Here is a 7,571-nt window from a genome sequence, read left to right as displayed (position 1 = left end):
TGCACATCTTATTATCTCTCTTTTCTGTTCTTCAACATTGTTAAATGTTTTTTTATACACTAACTGCTTTAAAAATCCCCATAAAAAGAAATCGCATGGAGTGAGGATTTAAAGGATTTTTTTCTTACTTCAGCCCTAATCAAGCCATACTTTGACTATTGATTGACTTTCGTGACTTTGCATCGTTGTTTAACGATCACAATTCCAACGAAGTAGAATTTGAAGAAATGATTTCATTGGACCTATTATTAGTATGAAAGATTTCCCTCCTCTTGATTTGTAGGTTGTGCAGTCAGATGGGTTCCCGAGATGCATCTGTCTGGACAAGCTGAAGTAAATCAGTGTCTTTGAGGACTACTGTGTTTTCAAAATCCCCAGTTTCTTGAGTAACGCTCCACCTTCCAGCTATAGTTATGATTGGAGAGTAAAGGCCACGGGAAAACAGCTGCTTGCTGCTGGAGTTGAGCAAGATCCTCTGGTCAGTGAGTTATTGATTAAGGCAAACTCCATGTTGAAGATGGCATACTTAATTATTTCTGCCAAAGAAAAATGTTTTCCATTCTGCGCATAGCATGAGAATATTTTTAATCTCTCTCTATTGAGGTGTAATTTTGAGAGGAGTACACTTCTCTTGTGTTTGCTTCCCTCTGATTTGGGACTCAACTCAATGGAGTGCCTGGCTATTGCCCCAGGCACTGTACTAGACCCTCTAACCCATGAGTCCACCATCAAATTATTACTAGGCACTGTTTTTAATAGAAATACTATTTACGACTCACAATAATTTATACTTATGTTAAAATAACTTACATGTTCAATTCCCTTTTGAATTTGAAATGGGTTAGGAAAATTTGGTTACTGTGTGGTAATAACAACGTGTGCAAAAAACAATCCCTTGGCCAGGAATAAAAAAGGACTTCCAGTGTCCAGACGGAAGAAGGTCGTAAGGGCATAAGCATATTAAAAGAGGCTATGGTATTCAGTGTCTGGGCAAGAGCGCAGTTGGGTTGGGCCTTCCTGAATTTTGCATACACTAGTCGATGTCATAACAGATATCAGTTTCATCGCTGCATATACATTCACAGCATCTGTCGCGTATGTTAATTTTTAGTTGATTTACGGCTTCTGATTGTTTTATTGTTGGCTTATTAACAGACTGTCAATTTGGTGACATTGAGACCGTGAAAAGCTGGAAAAAACGGTGAACTTCAGTATGTAGGCAGAGTGGCAACCCTAAAATGTCCTTGAAATAACAGGTCGAAAGTCATTGTTTTTGCATTTAATATGTGTAAAGGATTCATTTGTCTAAATAATGCAAGGTGAAGCCACTGGTTTCAGAAAAACTCAATATTTTCTTAACATGCAGCCTTATGGCAAATTTACGAAGCTGGGCATGACATGATGGCTAAATGCGCAAAGAGTACCGTTAGGCATGGCTTCACATCTGCGGGCTTATGCCCTCTCCAGGAACCCCTATGTAAAAGGGGGAGATCTGGGAAATGTATGTATTTGGCATTCATTTATTTGCATAAGAAATCCTCCAAAGAAAATATTCGGCTTTCGTCTCCTGGGTCAAGAAATGTCCACACATATATTGTCGTCTTTAGTTGAGAATAGGTTAAATGCACTGAAAGCGATATCTTTTTATTATATTGAATTAGTCACACGATTTCTTTACTACCAACTATGTAAAAGTGCTTTGCGGCAAGCAATGTTACTTAACCTTGTTTATGTACTTACTGTAAAAGTTCTGTTTTGCATGGATTTTATTGTTATTTTACAAATTAGCAATGTGTTCAATGAATTGCCATTTTGCTATTCCATGTTTGCTTCCTGTGATTTAAATATTTCCTCAATTTGTCACTCAATATGAAGTATGGGCATATAATTGGATTCCTTGATTTTTAAAAACATTTTACGCATGTTCACTGTGTTCATTTAACATTGTCACCATAGGAGTATTCAAATTGAGCATTTTGTCATCAATGTGTTTGTGGCATTGGAAATAATGCAGAGGTCACTAACATTTTTTTCCCGGTTGCCTGTTTGAACTTGAGAGTAGCTCGTTATGCCAATCGGGAGATGAGAGACATAGGTCCTCCTGATTTTCAACCGCGTACATTGTTGGTGTTTTTTTATGAGGCGTGGAAGGGGGAGTTGTTTGGCTGATCTTCACCCTGCCTATCGTGGCCACACTTGCCTTTTCATAGTCAATCGCTAGTGATCCACTTGTGATTGATTTGGATTCTCCATGGATAGACCCGAGATTTACGGGCAAATAATGGTGGGAGACAGCCATTTTGTGTGGTTGGTGTCTCTTCTGGGGTGCCACCTTGAGAGAGGCAGGGGAAGTTTTTCTTTTTTTAACGAATCTTTAATGCATTTTATTTTCTGTACTAAATGCTTCCTTTGCTCATAGGTTATCCAGCTGCCATTGGTCTTTGCGTATCAGGCCAGAGCACAACGAAATTGTGGAGAGTTTTCCTGGATGTTGGATGCTTTTATTCTCCTATTATATTATGAATAGGATCCAATGACTAGGGGAGGGACGTAAGATTTCACCAGCTGATGAGTAATTTCCATTGGAGACTTCTCAGGATTCATTGCTTGACATTAAAGGTTAGTAAGCATGATCCCCACTCCAGCTCAATGGGGAAACATTATTCATCAGCATCATTTAGTAGCCATCAACTGATGGATACAAGGGAGAGTAAGACAATGTTTTCACTCACTTGATTCATAATTATGTCAATTATTCATTTGTGTTACAGTTGCCATTGCGTTCATGCATTAACAGGATATTCATTCGGGTGATTTCATTTCCCTTTCCGGTGATTTCAAATCCCTTTGCTGGATTTCAGGTGATTGACGTCATCACACCTTTTCTTTGGGATTGTAGGGTGAGGGAGGAGTATTTTGAATTGTAAGCTCACAAATGTTGTACTAATATATTTATATATATATATGCTATATCTTCACCTATTGGGCATATGTTCTTACATACATAACCTCCATAATTTATAGCTGGATGGGATGCAGAGACTGCTGGGGGCCGGACATTATCCACCTTAACCGGGAAGGCATGCGCTTTCTCATAAATATTTTATGGAGGAGTAAAAACACTTGGTTTTTAACAGTTTCATAATAAGCCTGTAAAAGGGGGTTTCTTTTCCATTTAGGTAATTCCCTGGATAAGATCAAGAAACATTTGCCTGGTAACCTCGATAGGTAATGTGGAATAACCAGGGAATAAGTGGTAACATATGCTGTTGGTAGTTGAGGGAAGTGAATCAACATATTTTTACAGTATATATGTTTATTACATAGGGTTTTGCAACATGAAGTACCATAAACACATGCAAAGGCAGTGTTCACAATATTTTCAAAACTTCTTCACCATTGAATAACTGCTGATTTCCTTCGAAGCTAGAGGAAATATTTTGGCTTCAATGTGTTCGTTGTATTTGGAATCATAAAAATTTAGAATGACTTCATTTTGATACATTGATTCAGGAATACAATATATTCGTTTATTCAGCCACGAAAGTGTGCTTCAAAAAATTAGGTCACCAAGCGACCAATACCGTTTCATACCAATTGTAAAAGCTTACATTTTAATGATTTTATTGTCCTTCCATAACTCATCGTTATACCAATTAAGCATTTGCATTTCCTTATGTGGTTTTTTTAACTCAGGATGTGATGGATATTACTGTACGTTACGATTCTTAAAAACATTTTCCATCTCCACGGTTTTTCGTTTTTGGTCAATGCCACCATAGCTGTTTCTTTATCAAAGACTGTGAAAACATATAGGCTTTAATGAGCAAATGGCATTGAAAGCATTGTAGAAGTCTCTAAATTATAATTTAATTTGCACGCAGCAGCAGTTTAATTAAACCCATTGTAGCATATGAAGCCGCTCTCGATTTCAATAGCTGGTGCATGAGAGAAAGAAGTTTTAAATTGTTGAATAAATGCATTGTGATACTGTTCCTTCGTGGTTGGTGGAGGGGGGTGTTGATTAGATGAGCTTCCTTCCGGGTATTGTTGTTGCACTTCCATTTTCCCTGTCAAAGCCTTACATACCTGTAACTGTTTGTCCTGCAATCTTCTTGAGAGGCTATTTTTAATTCCTTGCCAGAGATTTCACTATATTTTATTGTTTGCTGGTAATCAATTGTCAACTGTCGAGTTTGACATCCATATTGACCACTCAACATGTCATCTCTACAGCTGGGCCCATCCGTTATGAGTTAATTCTTCTGTTAACTGAAAAGCTTGGTTGTTTGTGCATTTAAAGTCATGTGTTTGCAGGAAACATGAATGTTACATGATCATGTGTTTATTGGTATAGGTGCTATAGTGGGATATTTAACAAACTGATCATCATTACAAAATAGATTTATTTTAGTTTAATAGCGGCAATCCATATGCCTTCATGAGAGGCACCTTGCATGATACATTAATGCTCCAAAAAGGAAGTTCTTTGGAGTATGCTATTGTACAATTTATTCGCATCATATCAACTTACCCTGATCTCTCGTATGAGTTATTTGATATCATTTTGGCATTTGTTGAAATTCGTGGCATTTCTGCGTGGCTGGTGGTGAATTTTTTGTTCAGGACTATGAATCACTAGTACTTAATGCATGTATTAAAAAAATTAAAAGCCATAACAGCGAGAAACATATTTTATTTTATTTTAGCATGGCAAATATATCATTACATGACATGCTGCCAGTGAGTGCTGTAATGAGAAGCACATGGCATCATGTATCAATGCATGGGCTCTCGAAGGAGGTTTGTTGGAGTACCCTAGTATAGCCTATCTACCCATTTCAGCAGTTTTTAAGACAGGATTGGGGAGCTCTGTTGTCACATGGAGGGGTGGAAGATTCTCCTTCAATCTTTGATTTCCAGTTTCTATATTATCATGAATGTTAAAGGGAAAAGTATTTTTTAAGGGAATGGGGCCTATTTAGGAGAGGTCTTGAGTTATGTTGACATTAGGGCATCCATGATTGGGGATCCTGCCAGTTGGTGAAACTGAAGGGATCGGCAGGCATGGGTTCATTCAAATTGGATTTTTAAATATAATGCACTCATGTTTAAAAGCCTCGAGTGGTAAATTTATCTCCTTTTTTTTAACTCTAATATGTTTACCTGTTGTATGCGTAACCCACCAAAATTGTTTATCATAGTATTGTCTCTCACTTAATTGGGGATAGTCTCTCTTTATATTTCTCTGTTTTAATTCATCAATAATATATGCATGGTAGTAAGGTACAATGTACACAAAAATTGAATCTCTATGTCAGCACATTTCATTCTCCATCCTGCAGCTGCCACTATTCCACCAACCATCTAGTAGATGCAATGATTCTCTCAGCAATGGTTTCATATTCTAAGGTGGTATTTTTTTTGCAAGTCATCATTTTTATCTGCAAATTTGATGCATTTCCTTCAGCACAACATGGTCCTTTAGAGATTTACTTTGGTTAATAGTTTTTTGGCAGCTGCATTGGTGTACCAGGGCTTTGGTCATAAGTAGTATGTTCTCGTTTTCTGCAATGCTCCACAAATGTACTGGAGAATACATATATGGTATAGACCGAAGTGGCATTGCTGCATTGGAATTTGACCTATGTAACCTCTGGTGTAATCTCTACCCTCAGTAAGCCTGAACAGTCTCTTGTCCATCCACTTCCCTTCCTACCGCTCCCATTAATAAGAGGCTGCAAAATGCTGTAACATCTCTAGGCAATGACTAAAAGTGGTTAGTGGTTATGTAGTCTCATCAGTGCCAACTGTGGAATTGCCTCTAGGGTCTTAACTATTTGGAACTGTGGTATACCCACATTATAAAAATATTAAATTTTCTAATATGCTTAATAGGTATTATTATCTTAATCATCATTTCTAATACATATAATTTTATGCGGCAGTTTTTAAGTTTATCCAGTTTGTTTTTCCAATTATTCTCATGCAGGTATTCTTTACTTGACTGTTCTAGATGGATTTCTTAAGATATGTAAAGGGCAGAGCAGAGGCAAACTAGGACAACAGGAAATATCTTCCCTCTGCCTATCCAAACAACATTTGGATACTCTGAAGAGAGCCATGCCTCAAGAGTCCCAGAGGCTCAGCTCAAGGCTGTGAAGTGATGTATGGTTGTTAACCCAGAAGTACTTAAGTATGAGACATCTTAATCCAGGCACAGAAGAGACTGGATTTAATGGCAAGAAAGCAGTCCGGATCTGCCTTGCACACTACTAAACATCAAGAGGTGAAATCACTGGTGGCCACCTGTTTATTTCACTGTTAAAGTATCTTGCCTAACAAATCTCACCTCAGGAATAGGCAAGCAACGAATGAAATAGCTGTTGAAAGAAATGCCTGAATTTGAACTATTTTACCCGAAACACTAAAAAATGTGAAACAACCTTTGGTAAATTTTGCTGACAAAATTTTGATTGATTGTGATAAATAAAGATTAATCTCTCCTTTGTTTCTGCTTGTCCAAAATAATCTTTTTATCCTTTAATTGCTCATAACTGTGTTTCAATACTTACATGTATGTCAACTACTTGATTTTACTTGATGACTTCTGCCAAAGTAACTTTCAGTAAGCATTACCCCAGAAATTTCAAGGTACACTGTTAAGAATTTTATTAATTTGTAGAATGTCATTTAAATTAGGTTGTTGATGTGATCATGTCATGGTCTTCGATTGTGAAAGTGTTCATTCTCTATACTTGCACTACAGTGGGCAATCAAATCAGTTTCCTTAAAACGTTAATTTTTGTACAATCTGCGTATACTGGAATACCTTTACTTCTACAATGCAGCCACACTTATTCTCCTAACTCTGGAAGAGAATATATGCAATTCATGTGCAACATAACTTTCAGTTGTAATAAAAATGTTGATTGTGAATTAGCAACTTCATATTATTTTTTTTCGAAGTTTCACAATCAAAGACCTTGGCTGCTTATACATTATTCTTAAAAAAACATCAGAATTACTCTTCAGTGTAACAATCAATTAATAGTAGCTGTTTAGGAAAGCATTCCCTGCAGAGAGGGGATTTGAGAATACCTCCGCAGTATCCCTGCTTGTCGTAAGAGGCGACTAAAAGGGTCGGAATCACAATAACTATGAAAGTTATGGTTCCTCAGTAATAAAAATTGGAAATAATAATTTATTCCATCCTGGAGGCATTAAAAGAATGCATTTTACAGGTCAGATTAAAACTAAAAGAAGTTATCCTAGACACACTAAAAAAAAACTTCGACTATAGGAATGACAATATCTGGCATTCAAATACAGACATTGTTGGAGTGTTTTTAGATGCACTGGAAGGGCATTGCGCACTTTAATACACAACTTTGGTTCCCTCCTTGAAGAGACTTCACAATTTTGTTGAAGATAAAGATCAGTTACCTGTCTAGTATTATGTTCATGGTAGCACATGTTTCTCAAAAACAAAGATAAATTTTCCCTTGTAAAAGCCCACGTGCATAAAATTTAAATACATGGTACAATAAGCAATTCTAACTTTTTAAAAA

General features: G+C 36.8%; 1 long non-coding RNA gene across 1 annotated transcript; it reads left to right on the top strand.

The window, feature by feature from the left end:
* Positions 1 to 226: 226 nt before the first annotated feature.
* Positions 227 to 6,949, top strand: LOC124173251. Its single transcript, XR_006868476.1, has 3 exons — positions 227 to 478; positions 2,420 to 2,619; positions 6,017 to 6,949. It is a non-coding gene; the product is annotated as an uncharacterized LOC124173251 (long non-coding RNA).
* The last annotated feature ends 622 nt before the right edge of the window (positions 6,950 to 7,571 follow it).

The sequence above is a fragment of the Ischnura elegans genome (genome assembly GCF_921293095.1).
Source record: "Ischnura elegans chromosome 13 unlocalized genomic scaffold, ioIscEleg1.1 SUPER_13_unloc_4, whole genome shotgun sequence".
In the NCBI taxonomy this organism is placed as follows: Eukaryota; Metazoa; Arthropoda; class Insecta; order Odonata; family Coenagrionidae; genus Ischnura; species Ischnura elegans.
Note: the sequence above shows the minus strand (reverse complement) of the source record. Positions and strands in the feature narration are given on the sequence as shown.